Genomic DNA, 18,049 nt, shown 5'->3' on the forward strand with positions numbered 1-18,049 from the left:
TATATATTAAAAAAGTGCTGCAAAGTAACAAAACAAAAACAACGGAATGGCTTAGTCTTAGAAGTTGGGCACCAGCCTGGGGCCAAACAGACAACAAAATAACAATACTAAGTTCATTCAATTCATTTCAAAGCGATAATTGTTCTTGCCAGCTTTGTTTTGTTCTCCTGATTCGACTCAAATAAAGAAATAAATTAGCCGAAACCCTGCAATTCTCGTGATTCCGACACCAAATCAGGCAGATGAGTCAAGCCAAAGAAATTAATTTGCAGAGGAATTCGTCGCTGAATATATGATAAGCCTCTCGTGTTATTTCAAAGCGAGTATTGTGCTAAATAATTCCTCAAACTCAAACCACTCAAACTCAAATGCAGCACTTAAAACAACATATTTTTTGTCTCCTCCTGTCTTATTCAGAGCCTGAGTCTGTGTGCGTGCGTGTGCGTGTGTGTGTGTGTGTGTGTGCGTGCGTGCGTGCATATTTAGGGATTTTGACCTGAAAGCCGCCGGGGGAACAAACATCGACCCCTCAAGGCATGACCTTCCCTCATTGTCACCAATTACATCAAGCCCTAATAAAATATAGATTATGTGCCATCTTCAGTGCTGTGGCGCGCTTAAAAGTCGAGCCATGCGCACGGAGCAACGGTAAAGAGGCCCTGAGCAACACCCAAGGGGAAAAGCCCTGAAAATGACAGGATCAGAGAAGGGATACAGTAACAAAGGATGACCTTGTACTGTACATGCATGTATCCTGCTCAAGGCTGATCTGCAAAATATGAAAGAAAATGTGAAGAAAAAAAAGAGATTTACATAAAGAGGTCCTGCCAGGTCTGATCAATTCAATTTTAATCAAGGAGCTCATAGCTATTAAAACCCACTGATTGCATTGGAATGCATTAAGCTAAACAGCGATACCGGCTAATAACCATGTATTATTAATGGGCGGAGGTTTTTCGTTTTTGAGCAATTGGCGTTCCAATTTGTGTCCTAACCTTTCGGCATAAATGTCAGAGTGAAGAGGAGTTTAAAGTTTTACTCCTCAGTTACGGAACTTCCTACAAGCTGTGAAGGGAACTGAGCGTGCATTTCAGAACAAGTGTTGCTATTAGTCCAGTGGCTTAACCCTTTGACCGCCAGAGTTAAAAGATTGTCCAATCCGCTATTGCCAGTTTGAGATGTTTTTCCACTAATTGTCACAATGTGACGCGTTGATACCTTGTAGATCAGCTATTTTAACGACTCCTTAAATGTTTTTTTTAAAATATTTGAGTATTTTTTGTTAGATTTATTTTGCAACATTTTTGTTAGATTTATTTTTTAAAGATAATCAATGTTTTTGTAGTAAAAGGGGAAAAAAAGTATATTTACCCATGAGCCATAAAAATGGGCCACAAATTAGTCCACTGTCCACAGACACCACCTCTCTCTCTCTTTCTCTCTCTCTCTCTCTCTCTCTAATCTACACTGTAAACTCTGTGGTGTCAATTTCACCCATAAGCGTCCATTTGAAGTGGACCCCCGACGTTGAGGGTTAGGCCATGATATAATGTAGGATATGAGATGGTTATATGCCTTGTTGGCCAGATTTACATTTTTATTTCACAGGGCTGCATAATAGAAAACTCCCCACCGCTATGGAAGCTCTGAAAGATAAAGGCAAGTACTTTCTCTCTGTCTATTGGAGGTACTCGCAGAAAAAAAAGGGGGAAAAAAACACACACAAGTACACGCCAAACGAACATAAATGCACGCCAAACACAAACGCAAATACGCGGCAAACAGTGAATCACAATGACAAAGGGTCCGCTCGCAACCAAGCCCTCCCGTGATATAATCAGCAGCACTGCACCAAGACAAATATCGTCAATAAAAAAGTCGACATAACTTATTTCCTTGCCTCTTCAGGATATAGAATGTAGCGCTGTGATTTTAATCGAATATGACAGCCATTTCCCAGGTGCAGTTATCATCTTGTGGACTAGCGTCAGGGGCGTCATAGGGGGGGGGGGGGGGGGGGGGGGGAGTGGGACTGAGTTACTAGGGCCCAAGGTGGAGGGGCCTTAATTATGATGAAAAATAGCAGATATACAAGCTCACAGCACGGCACCGAGTGCCGTGCTGCAAGCTTGTAGATCTTCTTTTTTTTTTGAAAAGTCGTATACCTTTGAATAGGCCTATATGCATTTTTTAAGCGAACATTTGTAACTCAAATTCCTGGGGGGTCCCTGGAACTAAATATTTTGAGATAGGGGTCCGTGGCCAAATACATATGATTTTGGGGTCCTTCACATGAAAAAGTTTGAGCACCGCTGATACAGAAACATCAAAATATTCAAAGACTTGCACAAATGTTCACGATCTTTCAAAAATAGCAGATCTACAATCTCGCAGCTGCACTGTAAGCTTGTATTAAAGCACAAAATAACGCGTAATAATGCATTCCCAGTCTAAATGGGTTGAACCGCCTCCCCCTATGAAGAACATTCATGGGCGCCCGCAGTGAATCCTTGTACCCAGGGCCCAGAATTTGGTACGACACCCCTGGGTGAAGTTATCATCTTGTGGACTAGCGTGCACACATCACATGCTCTCAGAGGCTGTCTGTAGGGCAGCAACAACAACAAGATGCTTATCTTGTCGAATGTTCAAAAGGATCCGTGGCTAATAAGCCCTATATGCCTTAATATGTTGTAATTGGCCTCTATAACTAAAATATAAAACCACCTTAAATATTGTATTTATTTTACAAGCAGTTCATATTTTACTCCAGCGGGACAATGCCCGTCGCAAGCTGATGATGTCATTTGTCCATGTGTGGTGTAGTCCTATGGAGTTTATGGAATGCATGTGGGGAAAAAAAAGAACAAAAAAATCATACTTCCTAAGTAGGGATGAGGCCGAATATTCGGCACCGAAAATTTTCGGCCGAAAATGGCTAAAAATGCATTTTCGGTTTTCGGCTGGATAGCTTTTAAAACCGAATAGTTGAGCACCGAATAGTGTGAAGGACAGGGTCAGGGGTCCTCAATAGGCGGACCGCAGTCCATGTCCGGACCGCGGCACATTTCTGAGAAATCTCCGCACAGTTGTATCTGACGATCGGACTGACTGTGTGTGATGTGTGTTTGTGTGTGCGTGGGTGTGTATGTGCTGATTGTGCTCATTCGCTCAAACACATACACAGGCTCACAAGACACACCCCTACGCCAATTTGCAAGCCCACAAAGCGTCGCGGGTGCAACGTGCTGTGGGCTTGTAGATCAAAGGTTTTCCTTCCCTCCGAGTCTCCGACGCAGTCTGCTCTCCATGCTGCTCCCCCCCCTCCCCTCTCCTCTCCTCTCCTCTCCACACACTCATGCCGCTCGCTGCCTTAAAAAAGTTGCTAAAACCTCTTGGAAACCATTGCTCCCACTGGATTAATAACTTAGAGATCTTCTACCTTTGGCTGTTCAATTGGAGAGGACAACAGCAACACATTAATATCCACGATGTAAGGCTCCAACTGCTTGCATTAGACGAGAAATGGTCGCGAAACTCGCGATGCGTGATCATGCGTCTTTAACAATGTGATGTGTCGTCGCATATTATTGCCAGCTATCCTAGGCTGTGTTAGGTTAATAACTATGACTCGTTGACCCTGATTTGACTGGTCATTTGACATAGTCAATCAGCACAGTCAGTCTGGCTTGTGCAGTACGTGTGTCAACTAACTGAATGTCAAGTAATCCTCTCCCCCTCACGCTAAGTTCCACTTTATTTTCCATTCTGAACGACAAGCCTAATATTGCATTTATGCTCTTTAGTTTCCAATAATTAAACTATAAGCCAGTGTTTTATTGCTACACAATAAATGTAAATAATGTAGCCTACTCTACATGCATAAATAATTATCCATTCATCCATCCATCCATCTTCAACCGCTTATCCAGCATCAGGTAGCAGGGGTAACAGTTCCAACTGAGATTTCCAAAGTTCCAAATAATAATAATAATAATTAAAATAAACAATTCTAATGATTATAATAAACATACATACATACAGTACATACTGTATAAATGTATCCGCCTTATTTCGCCTTCGCCTTTTTTTCGGACCTGGACCTGTTTCAAAAAAATATTTCTGGACCTTCAAGATTTGTATTTGAGGACCCCTGGGCCCTAGATCATTTTGCAACATACAGTATGTGCATTTGTTGTTGAAGGCCTGGCTGTTACAGCCCTTGTGTTTACAATAATATTTTGTTGTAGGCCTAGATCATTCTGCAGTTTTAAGCACCTTGTTCTGATGCACTTTTATCTCTGTAGGATACTACAGAAATAGTTGCACTATTTTGACTTTGTTTTATGCTAACATTGCAAAGAGAAATTATTTTATTTTGTTATGTGTGCATTCAAAAGTGAGAAATAAATGTTTTATGGAACCATATGGTGATTATTATTTAAGTTAGGGTTTGCCATAATCAGGTAGCTTTACAACAAAGGTACAGCAATGGTACAAACATTTATTATACAAAATAAATTATATACATGTATTATTCGGCTATTCGGTATTCGGTATTCGGTGGAATGTTTCCAGTATTCGGTATTCGGTTTCGGCCAAGAATTTTGCTTTCGGCCCATCCCTATTCCTAAGGTTATTAACATTAGGAGCATCAAATCAATATTTTAAATATGTTTTATCTGCACATGTATTCCATAAATACTGTATTTATTTTGCATTTATTTGCATGTATGGATGCATGTGCAAAAAACAAACACAAAAAAATCATACTTCCTAAGGTTATATAATTAGGAGCATCAAATCAATATTTTAAATATGTTTTATCTGCACATGTATTCCATAAATACTGTATTTATTTTGCATTTATTTGCATGTATTCCATACATGCCTTTGGGCTGGACCCACAGAGTTATAAAAATAAACAGGACCACACAAGGACAAATGACATCAACTTACAACAGGCATTGTCCCTCTTGAGTAAAAGGTGAACGTTCTAAAATAATAAAATATTGAAGGTGTTGTTGTTTTTTTGTTTAAGTTACAGAGGGCAATTATAATGTAATAATGCAAATAAGGCTTATTTGATAGGGATCCTTTTAAAACAAGGTAGATGGTGATGATGGTGAGGTGTTTCGAATGCTTCAGGGCACAGATGATTAAATTAAAATGTAGTTTAGCAGAGCTTTGTAGCTTAATGTCATGAATACAGAAATCTCCTGTGTATATTGTATATAACAAACGTTAATTAACTCATTAACCAATTTCCTTTTTTCAGTCCAGTCTTGACTTATGTCAGAGATGATTAACAACAGCAAGTGGCATGCGCACACACACGCGCACGCACACACACGGGTCACACACGCGCGCGCGCGCGCACACACACACACACGCACACGCACACGCACACACACACACACACACACACACACACACACACACACACACACACACACACACACACAAACACAAATCTCAACAGATGTGCATGCACAATGCACATCAATACAGTACAGATTATGCTTACATACAAAACACACAAAACAATCACATATTGTAAGCCAATGGTTCTCAAACTTGGGCAAGTGGGGTCCCCAAATTATTTTGTGGGGTCTCCAGATGATTAGCATAATATATATATTTTTTTTCTCACTCAACGGTAAACAAACCAACACAGAGTATAAGTATATACAGGGTATCTGCACATTTATAAAGTGACAATGTAACGACTTTCAAGACCGTTTTAATACCAAACTGGCCACACTGTCAAATATTAAGTAAGCAAGAGGCGAACATTGTGAAAATAGCCAATCTATCTGCTATTTTCACAATATTTATCTGTGTAACCGAGTCACATTAAATGTAATACCTACAATTCCAAGTGCTTGTCAGGGTGTATGTAAACATGTTTATTTTGGGTGTCACGGCCGGAAAAGGTTTGAGAACCCCTGCTGTAGGCACATGAATACAGAGGCTCAGAGACACAGCTGGGCTGTACTGTACGACAAACCAGGCAATTTAGCGTCTGATGGATGAAGATGAGAGCAGAGCCCCTCCCCTGCCCTCTCAACCTCTAACAATGGCATCTGTCGGATCCTCTGCAAGGCCTGAGGCCTGCAGAGGGAGTGGTCCCCTCTCTCTCCACTTCCTTTCTTTGCTTCTGATCTTTTATTCTTTCTCTCCTGCTTTTTTTCTCCCCCCTACCTTCCTTCCTTCCTTCTTTCCTTCCTGGCTCCCTACCTTCCCGTTGTCTTTCTTTGTTCTTTATTTCCTCTTCATCTATCTTCCCTTTCCTCCTCCGTCCGTCCGTCCCTCCCTTCCTCCCTTCCTTATCGCCATCTTAGGGGAAATCTGCTTAGTGGCGCTGAGCATATATACCTGCTTTCCAATTAAATCAAGATGTATTTGCCTTTCAAAAGCCTCCCCCTTCCACCCACCGGAATAATTGATGGAGGTCTCTGGCCTCGTGATGAATGGCTTCCAGCCTTGGAGATGAAGAGGCAAGATGAATGATTTCTTCGCAGAGCGAGGGCCGGGGCTGCCTTGGTACAAGGAGTGCTGACTTTGAAGACAAATACACTGACCATAGAAACCAAGCCCGGCCCCAATCAGCAAGGGATGGGAAGGGATGGGAAGGTGTGGTGGCGAGCGGCTCACCGCGGCTCAGTGGCCATTCCTCCTCCTCCTCCTCCTCTCCGTGGCATCGCCGCCGCACGGACAATTACCCGGGCCTGGCAATTAACTGCAGGTGCAGCGATAATGCTGATGGCCTGCCAGGAGAGGAGAGGCGAGGCGAGGGAGCGGGGACGAGTGCCAAGGTAGCCCGACTCTATACTGTAGGTTTGCAACGCTCGGTGGAAAAAACGCAGAGGCCAAGAGAACAGGTGTGGTAAAGGAGAGAGGACGCCCCCAGGTGACTTAGATGGACAGCAGGCCCATCGTTCCCTGCCAACATCCACTACGAGCCAAGATATGTTTTTTTTTAATTTTCTTTCACAGGAATCATATTTCACACCGCGCTGAGAGAGGGCAAATGATTACAGCGAGGGATTATAAAACATATCGTCGTTGTCGGGTGAAAACCTTGTATGTCCAAAACCGTTCGTTTTTGCATGTATCATTGCAAAAATGATTTAACCCATTCAGGCCGGGTACACATTTTAGTGTACGGGAGGAGCTTACAGTACATGTACAGTATGTATCAACATATTTGTTTTTGTAGGCTACGCCTCGCACCGCGAGGCATTGTGTGCTTGTAGATCGGCTGTTTTCACTACTTTTGTGCGACGGCCTTGTATGATGAAGCAGGGCTTTTCTTTGCGAAAGAACGTACACATTTGAAACTTGGGAGATACGAGGTTTCCACCCGACGACGACGACATCACGGTTCGCCCGTATTTAGCCAATAAAGAAGAAAACCTGGAAGCTGGGAGATGAAATTCACGGTCACCCTTTGCACCTTACATAAACACCAGTGTCGCACCCTGTCCATGAACCCATTAGTTACGCTTGGAGAAGAGGTTAATGGCTACATGGTACATTTAGTGTGTGTAGAAAAACTGATTCATATCCTTATGACTGCCCTGCCACAAGGTGCTCAGGCCCTTTGGGACATCATGGCAGTAAAACAAGGGCCAATTTTCATGAATGCAGGGAAATGCTGGAAGATTTTCTATGCAAAAAGCTGACAAAAAGAAATACGCTTGGCAGTGTTCACCCCCACATGCAAATAATGTTTACCTTAGTCGCCACATAATGCCAGTCCTCGGAGCAAGGGTTCACTTAATCAGTTGGAAGTAAAAAAGAATATACAGGAAAAAAAAAAAAAAAAAAAAAAATTCTATCATATCAATACAATGAATCCCATCAATGGGGGCAGGTCCCTCATGCATCCATGCATCCATGTAAGGGGTCCGGTTCCAGGACACACTGAGGGGTGGTTCCATGACACACTAGTAGTACTGTAGTTTATGAGGTATTTTTTACTTTATTGGAGTACTTTCCAATTTTACTTTCAATAATTTTATTCCACTACAAGGCAAACACTGTACGTTTTACTCCACTACAATTATTTGCAAACTTTACTAGTATGCTTTGTAGAGTAGATTTTGATTATTACTAAAACACCACTTAAACAGTATATAATATACTTTGGTATTTTGAAAATGGCCGACCTGCTATTTTGTATACATTTGAAAACATGTGAAACATTCTGCATAACTGATTACTTTCAGTACTTTAAGTACATTCTGATGCCAATACGTTTGTACTAGTAACATTTTAATACCGAACTTGTACTTGTAACCGACTATTTCTACAATAGGGTATTGATAGCCTAAGTAAAAACATGTTCCATCATTCCTTCTCCATGTCAAGAACCCTCCCCCCCTCCAACAGCCATAGCCTCTGGCCACAGCCCCCCCCCCCCTATTGTGAAATGGAAAAGGGGGGGGAAAGGAAATAGCAAAACATTGCCAATCTAGTCTATTTTTACATGTTCCTATCCTTTCCAACTGGCCTCCCTGGACCCCATTTTGAAACTCACCGGTATAAAGGATTAGCAGAGCAGCAGGGTGATCCAGTTAAGTGGCACAAATAAAAATAAAATGAAATGCACAAGCGTCTTTATTACCTGATAAAGTAGCTTCAAAATGTGTTGGCTTTTTATCAGTGCCAGTAAAAAAATCAAACCTCGGTTCGAAGTGGAGCTGTGTGTGTGTGTGTGTGTGTGTGTGTGTGTGTGTGTGTGTGTGTGTGTGTGTGTGTGTGTGTGTGTGTGTGTGTGTGTGTGTGGCGTGCGTGCGTGCGTGCGGTCGCGCATGCACAGATCCTGTTCAAACTCAACGGGACAGTTCTCACTTGACGGTGAGTTCTCACTTGACGGTGAGGACACACATTGCTGCCTATGGGGAGCTCTGTTCCACACAGCTCCAAAAAAAGGACCTTGTTGCTTCAATGTGCTGCGTGTTAAACTGTGTGTTGTGATGATCAGTTGCATCGGATCGGCTTGTACTGGACATCCCAGAGGCGCCAGGCTTTCCTCACTGGCTGCTGACATTCCTGACCTTTAACCAGGGTTGTTAGGGTTACTTTTAAAAAGGAATCCCCTACAGTTACAAGTTACTTGGAAAGAAAATGTAGTCAGTAACGTAATCTGATTATCACAATTTAAAAAGTAACTACTAGTTACTTTCAGTTACTTTTGGATTACTTTTTAGTAAAACTCTCTTTAATTAAATAAAACAAGTTTTACCATTGATAACTAGACAAGAATATTGAGCGTATGAAATTAGGAAAAGGACAACAGAATTTTACTTAAGCGAAGTGGCAGTACTTTACGCTGATTCGACTTGATTATTTTATTGTTTGGTGTTATAACTTATTTGTAAAATTGATGAGGGCAAGGGGAGAATGTAATCCAGCATGTAACCCCCATCACTCAGATCCGTTACTGTAATCCAGATTACACATTTTAAAATGTATCCTGAGACTTTACAAGTTACCTGTTTTTTGTAATCTGATTACGTAATCCCGTTACATGTAATCCGTTACTTAACAACCCTGCCTTTAACAACGCTACTGTGTGTCAGCATATTACTACGGCAGGATTTGCTGACATTGCTGAGAAAATGTACAAAAAAGTACTGATACTGCACTGTAGGATATAGCAAAGTAAAACATTGTCTTCCCATTCATATTCTCTAAGTAGGCAGTGCAGCACAAGGACTGTAGGACTGATGGTTGATCAGAGTGGATGATATGTGTGTGAGTCTTGAAAATCTAGGCGATCACATTTGTTTTGTTTTTCTTATTTGTTGTGGGTTTTAAAAAAATACTTACATACCGAATAAGCCATCGGCTTTAGCCTACATCCTTTTCGGTCTGTTTCACTGATTCATATTAAATAAATACATTTTATTTCATTCATAGTTTTATATTAGCCTATGACCAAAATAAAACAACTACTACAACTACTACGATGAGGTAATCTAAAAGTGTCTCAACTTTGCGCTAATGAGGAGCAAATCCGAATTATGGGGGACTGCCCCATAGGTCGAACTCCCGTTGGGTCGAACAGCGTCGGCAGGTTAGATAATCACCCGCGAGCGTCGGCAGGTTAGATAATCACCCGCGAGCGTCGGCAGGTTAGATAATCACCCGCGAGCGTCGGCAGGTTAGATAATCACCCACGTCACGGTTACTGAGGTTAGGCTTAGGGTTAGGGTTAGGCATAGTTTTACTGAGGTTAGGATTAGGGTTTGGGTTATGGTGGTCGATCCAAAGAGTGTTCGACCTAATGACATGTTTCCAGAATTATGGCTAACTTCTTTTTCTTCTTAATGAAATACTGTCCGCATAATAACAGTGACATGCATTATTGCACCAAGGTTCCAGCTATGAAGCCTTTCTCAGTGTGACATATACCTTACTCACCCTGATGAAGACTTCATACTAGTATAAACAAATCAGAAATAACTGCACCCTTTTCCTCATAATTACAGCGACGTGAATTACAGCAACGTTTCAGCTACAGCTGTATTTGTCAAATTATGCTGTATTCCAAAAGCCATTATTTCATGACCTTTGAGCACTCTCAGGTCTGTTGACCATTGGCAATGACAAGTATGCATGTTTACCAGAGTGAATCTTCTTGAGTAAAATGCAATCCATGTGTCGGCCATTCCCTATTGGTTCTAGGTTCGCTTCGAGGAAACTCAAGTAACGACAATAAGACATGACTTGGCAATCGCAATTTTTTGTAATCACGTCACTTTCTGGCATCTGAAAGAGTGTGACTCTCTGATAGCTATGCTATGCGATGCGAGAGTGCGGACTAGCCAGCACCAACTCGGGACTCCTGAATCGCTGGTCTCCACACTCATATCTATCTGTTGTTCTAAGCTGTTGTGCCACAGTGCATCTATGTGGTTGGTGCATTTCTTGCGTTTCTTGCCTTTCGTGCCTTTGCCCTGGATTGGCTCCCAAAGTGTTACTCTCCGATAGAATGTTCTATATTTTCTTTGTCGAGCTGCCGGCGTGTCTTCTGAATACCACACCTACTTCTACTTGGTGTGAAATACTTTGTTCATTTTCAGGGTACACTGAAACTTTCCAGTTTAGTAGATCGTTCAAAGTTGTCCATTCAAATTTCCATCGTAACATTTTGTCACTACTCAAAATCCTGAAATATCTCGCCGAATGGCAAACTGGTTTCAAAATATTTTAATACTTGCGGCCCAATGAGAGTTGAAAAAAGCATTCCAACTTTGAAAATCCATCAAAAACTAAACATTTTAGAGTTTGCCTCATAATGAGTCCACACAGTAGGGTAAGCATTCTGAGGACTAATGTTGCATGGGTGGAAAAATCACTTTTCAGTTTCAAACATTTATACAAACGCGTCTCAGTTCTCTGCCAGTGCGTGTCTCTGCCTGAGGGCATGGCCTTAGATTTCGGATGATAAAAGTTTTTTTTTTTTTTTTTTTTTTTTGACGGATGCCATTTAAAGTGGCTTTTTGCACACTTTGTTTGCAATATATAAATACACTCCATACCACCACCCCTACCCTTCACTTTCTTTTGACAATTTAATGTTCTATCCCACAAGTGCCATGGCACAGTTTAAGACGGAATAAGTACAGTAGCAGAGCATCTGTGAGCACACCGTGTTCTTCCGCACCTCTATAGTGTCTCCTCCTGGATGTTTTTGAACTGAAAGCTCAATTCATGATATATTACCCTTCAATAAAGCCCAAGGCTGTCGCATCAGAAACCCAGCCGTGCTCCGCCGTGTTGATCTGCTCTGTTCTGTGCTGGGTGGCGCGCGCGCCGCCAGCCCGGGGCGCCGCTAGGATAAAAAGGTTTGCACCGAGCAGAGAAAAGAGACCCAGGCCCTCCAGGACATGACAGCAGAAGATCCATTTAGATTAGACTTTTTTTTTTTTTTTAATATCCTCTGAAGTTTCCAATAAACAGCAACTGCACCTCCCGCCACTCCATCTTCTTTTGATTGTCGCCGCGGACACACACACACCCCGCCTCGGATGAGGTGGGTGCACTGCAGCCTGGAGCGGGCCTTGAATCTCTGCCGTCAACATCCACGACAAGCAATAAAGCTACCGTTGATACAACTTAAAAGCTTTTTTTTTATTTCAGTTTTGGGGACGGTAAATTATTTTTTTCTGCGGCGTAGATCCCTGAATTAAGTCTTTTCTGAAAAATCGCATCTTTATACTGCTATTATGTTGTGCTTCTTGGCAACATTTAAGACAAGGTTGTTACATATTATCCAAGCGAGTACTGTAGATCAAGGTTATTCTGTCAATTACAGGCCTCCAGGCTCTACACTTTAAAGTCTATCACACTTTAATTGTAATAGCAAATTGTATAAAAATTGGTAGCAGCTCCTAATTGAGTAAAGCGACTTTTCCATCAAACTATTGCTACTGTTTTTTGTTTTTTTTGCCCAATTGTTCCATCAAATAGACGTGTTACAATACTTTGGGTAATTGCAAACATTTTCTACTTAAAGTCTGAGTTATGCTTATTGTGCATAGTGCCTCGCTCCGAAAATAGCTAATATCTACAAGCTCACAATGCTCACCACAGCATAAATCAGGTGTAAGACAATCTGGCTAACCATCGTCAAAAATAAAAGGGAAAAACAGCGCCCTCTCTGTTTTGTTCCTTTTCATTTGCATTAGCTCAGGGGTCTTCAACAGGGGGTCCGGGACCTCTAGGGGGTCCTAAGAGTTACTACAGGGGGGTCGCCAAATCTTTGTGTGATATGATCATGTTTTTTACATGGACCACTTGAACCCTAGCATCCCTAGGAACATTAGCCGCGCTGCGAGGCGTTGTGAGCTTGTAGATCTGCCATTTCTGGAAAAGAGGTTTGGTGTAGAGGGAAAAGAAGAGCATTTGACGGTTCAAGTGGTTTTGAAAAAAATACACATTAATCCAACATACACTGATATAGTACTGTCAAACAAGTCTACGCTGTCTAAGAAATCTATGAGAATGTTTAATCTGCAACACAATTATATACAATATATACATATATATATATACATATATATATGGTTGGGGTCCCTGCTTCATCTCTGAAAACGTTGAAGTCCCCTGCATTAGATAAGTCTGTTCTTGAGAGACTAGGTGTAAGATGACTCAAGAGTCAGGTTAGAGTCAGACGAAAAGGCAACAAACATTTGGAATAACAAAAAAACCCTTGGCTGACAGCAGTTCCCTCAATACGCAACACACTCATAGATTTATCTTCTTCTCATCTCTAACAACGGCCGTCTCACACTGGACCTCTGTGTGCGCGCCAGCCGTCTTGTTGGCATTGCGTTGGTGAAGTGTCAAATGCCGCGGCGGACAGCAGATGTCTGGACTAATGAATCCTGACAGCATTGGTACACAGTCCAAATCACCCCCTACTTCCTCGCAAAAGAATACAATACAATAAAATAAAATGAACTATTTGGCTAATGTCTTTCCACACAAGTACATACTTTACAATGTTGTTTTGGACAGCACATTTTGATTTAGTTTTAGTCATAGTCTTTTGAATGAAATGTAATTTAGTTTTAGTCATAATTTAGTCTCCTGAAAAGTTTTAGTTCTAGTGTAATTTTAGTCGACTAAATATCATACGTTTTTAGGCGACTAAATCTACAGTTGATTTAGTCAACTAAAATGTATTTTGGCAGGCCTTGATGGCATCGTTATGACTGATTTTACACTTGGTTGTAGATCTGCTATTCTCAGCACGCAACACCGGAGAAAAACAAAACATAAAATGACTCTTCTCCACCAGTCCTTCCCCAACATTTTAGTCTAGTTTTTATTTTGTTGACGAAATTGTCAATATATTTAGTCTTAGTTTTAGTCATCACAGCTTAGCTTTTATTTAGTTTTTATTTAGTTTTCGTCAGTGAAAAGAACGCAGTCGACAAACATTTTTTGTCATGGTTTTGGTCGACAAAATCAACACTGATCATTTACTTGGGTGATCAGGTGGGTAGTAGAGTAGTTTGAGTTCACTGTAGGACACGTTTGGGAGGAAGGACAGATGGAAAAACGCTCTCGGTTGCAATCGTGCACAAGGTCTGACTGGGATATTACATTTGGTTTGATGTTTCTGAAAGGAAATCGAGGCTATTTGTCAACTGGTGTTCCCAGGTGTCGAGCCGTTGCATTCTGTGTTAAAAGGATGAATGGAGATAAGCAGGGGCGTCACAAGGGGGGTGGGGGGGGGGGGGGGGGGGGGGGGTCTGAGTTACTAGGGCCCGAGGTGGAGGGGCCCTAATTATTTTATACTTCAGCTATTGAGAAATAGCAGATATACAAGCTCACAGCGCGGCACTGCAGATAAGCGACATGGAACTGTTTGTGCCAGGCTGAGCGTTCAGGTGCTTATGCATTGTGGCAAGGCAACAATGCGCCCGGCATCTACAATACGCTGTTGCAGACAGAGTGGATGAAAAGATACAACGTGTTTGAGTGCGACATCACCGTGAGGGCAGCTGTGTGTGTGTAGGTCTGAAACACAGGGTTGGAGGGTCAAGTCAAGCAAAGGAATACAGGAAAGGTCGACCTAAAACTAAGTCGACCCAAACTCGTTTCCCAACGGGTCTGTGGCCTTAAGCTAGATGCAGAATAGACCAAAATCAAATCTTTGCTTCTGGGTGTCCCTGGAACAAAATATTTTGAGATAGGGGTCCATCCGTGGAACAAAATATTTTGAGATCTGAGGCCAAAAACACATTTTGGGGGTCCTTAACCACTGGCACATTCTAAAAATCTCTTCTAAATCCAAACAGTTTTCCTGAAAAAAAATAAAAAAAATAAAAAATATTTGCTATCATTGTTTCTCAAACTTTGTCATGTCAAGGACCCCCAGAATGATATTTATTTGGCCACGGAGCCCCATTGCCAAATATTTTCCAGGGACCCCCAGAAGCAAAGATTTGATTTTGGTCTATTCTGCATCTAGCTTAAGGCCACAGACCCGTTGGGAAACGAGTTTGGGTCGACTTTGTTTTAGGTCGACCTTTCCTGCTACCAAACAAAGAATACTGATCTTCAAAGATGAAGTCCATAACTTTCAAGTGCTCTCCGGGATTCAAAGTCCAAGTTACCCAAACAAATGCAAAAATAAAATGTTCTCAGTGGTGGAGAATACAGATTCTTTTCTTCTTTTTTACTTAAGTTTGAGTAGCAATTATACCACTGCCATGATCCTTGTTCCGTTTGTACATCACCTAGAGTCTATTCGATAATGTGGTTACATGGGCAGCTGTGCTTTGACAAAAGTTGAATCCAGTCATTTTAATGAGCTGTTGGATGTGTCTGTAGGGATACAACTTGTGGACACTTTTTTTTTAGAATAAAAGTGTTATTATTAAGGAGGAAATAGGCCTGTGGCACAAGAATTGTAAGTTAGTTTTTTTTTTTTTGTATTGAAGGTTATTCTGATCTTAAATGCCAGAAATTAACAGTTAAAGACACAAAGACAAGCCAGAGAAGTAGACAGATAATGGTTTGTTTTGACAATTTTCTAGTGCTTTTTACGAAATTCACTCATTAAATTCATTAAGTCCACTAAATCTCTGGAACAAATCAACTGAAACCGCACTCAATTTAATAACAGAAGTGGGCAAAAATAATAATGATTTAACACACAACAACACAAATACAACACAAAGTGCTCAAAAAGCCGGTTCTCTTGAGGGCTTTATGCTCAAGCGCATCACCCACTCATCCATCATTGCAGGAGGTTATCCAGCCCAGGGCCGGTGCACAGCTGTGCCCGCCTGAATGCCGGCTGATCATCATTTGTTTATCACATACCCATATATACCCACGTACCCCCTCACAAAGATTGTTCATAAATATTAACATTACTGTCAACCAGTGGTGGAAAAAGTACTCACACATTTTACTAAAAGTATCAATACTGCAATGTAGACATACTCTGTTACAAGTAAAAGTCCGGAATTCACCGGGTTACTTGAGTAAAAGTATGAAAGTGTTGGCATCAAAATGTACTTAAAAGTAACACAAGTAAAAGTACAAAATGTTTGAAAATAGCAGATCTACAAGCTCACAACGCATTACGTAGATCGTCTATTTTCAAATAGCCCAAGTATAAAATAGGGCTGAAGTGGTTCATGTATGTTTTTAATATTTATATCTGCAAAGGAACTGGTAACTAAAGTTTTCAAGTAAAGGCAGTGGAGTAAAAGTACAATATTTGGATCCGAGATGTAGTGGAGTGGAAGTTAAAGTATTGGAAATTGGAAATACAAAAATGATACTTAAATACAATACTACTTAGTTACTTTACACCACTGCTGTCACCGAGTAACTTCCCCATAGCGAACCAAAATGTCCCACTGGCATTTCTAGGCCTTCAGCCTTTGTTGTCACGCAGTACGGGGACGTCAAAGGTTGTTGTTTTCTATTCCGTTTGGGGTCCTTCGAGGCCACATTAAGTCCAGTGTCTCCTCAGCTGTAGCAGACATGTATGGCGGCCCAGTGTTGTCAGTGCTTGTCATGGTAAATTGCTTCGGCTGTGAGGTCACTCGCAGGGACATGCAGTTCAGCACGTGGTGGCAATTTAGCTTGTGCTGAGTGGACAGCTGCCGTCATTGTTTCTTTTTTTTTATTGTTTTGTGCCAGGGACGTGCTGGCCATTGGGAAAAGCGGGACAACTCCCGAACGGCTGGTTCATTCCCTGCCGGTACAGGCCGGCCATTAGGAAAACATTAAAAATAAAATGTCGGCCATCGTTCCATTTTGGGGGCTGGGCGGCCAACAAAGTAAATCGTCACTGTCGGGCAGAAACCTTGTATCTCCAAGTTTCAAATTTGTCGATTTTTTGCGCAAAGCAAAGCCCTGCTTCATCATACAAGGCCGTCGCACAAAAGTAGTGAAAACAGCAGATCTACAAGCACACAACGCCTCGCACCGCGAGGCGTTGTGTGCTTGTAGATTGGCTGTTTTCACTAGTTTAAATCATTTTTAAAATGATGAATACAAAACAAACGGTTTTGGACATACACGGTTTCCACCCGACAACGACGAAATATAACTCATGTAATTGGCCCACTGGCTTGTCACTTTGTCACAAATCTTTGAGTAGCAGCAGCGCTATAGACAGAGATCTCTCTCTAGTGCGCAATGAGGGCCTCGACAACTCTTTTTCCCGGGCTGAATCAGGGTCAGGTCCCTGTTTGTGCCCAAGGCAACGTCACAATCTCAAGGCACAACTGTATTCATATTTGTGCAAAATAGTCTCTATAAGATGTGTTATTGTCACCCTCTTATGACTCTGTAAATGTTTATTTTGTATCTACTAATGCCAAATAAAACGTCTAACCATTAACACACGGGTGACTGACAGGTCATTTTGACCGATTTTGAGATCTCAAAGTGCAATAACTCTCCCTGTGAAGGTCTCAGAAATGTCCCGTTCCATGACTTTTCCTAAATACTCAAGACTCAAGATTCTCGTTTTGTTTTCCCCTTCTGAAACGTTTCCTAAGTATGAAATAATATACCATTATACCACTCTCTGACTGTTAGTTATTGGTCATAACGACAGGTCTCACCCATTCCTCCCCCTCCCAGAAGCAAGGAGAGAATTTCACACCTTTTGCGCTCCCCATTTGAGCGGTCAATTGAAATGCGAATTCACATTTGGAAGACAATAGAACCCCCGCTGGCAGCAGAGGAAGAGGTGTTGCTCTCCTGGGCCAAAAGGGAGAGAATTTACCTGTCAATTTGACTGATAAATGCAGTCAGAGTGGAAGTGTTTTTTTTTCAGTCACCCTAGTGTTAACCCTGCAAGACCCAGCGTTGCTTTTTGGCAACATTTTTTAAATCTTTTTTTTTTAATGTTATAATTAGTTTTCCTGTTCTTTTTTCACATTAACATCACCATTAAATCCTATTGTTTAGTATTACAATGCCATTGGCCACGATATTTGCATATAAATACCCTCCACAGAGGCTGACATTCACACCTCCCAGAGAAGTTGAA

General features: G+C 41.5%; 1 protein-coding gene across 1 annotated transcript in view; it reads right to left on the reverse strand.

Annotated features, from left to right (window-relative positions):
• astn1 (astrotactin 1) overlaps positions 1-18,049 on the reverse strand; it is a gene marked incomplete at both ends in the record, with an annotated part of 673,839 nt that overhangs the window by 308,104 nt on the left and 347,686 nt on the right. The gene's annotated exons all lie outside the window — the stretch shown is intronic.

Source organism: Nannobrachium achirus, assembly GCF_963921795.1.
Source record: "Nannobrachium achirus genome assembly, chromosome: 5".
Lineage (NCBI taxonomy): Eukaryota > Metazoa > Chordata > Actinopteri > Myctophiformes > Myctophidae > Nannobrachium > Nannobrachium achirus.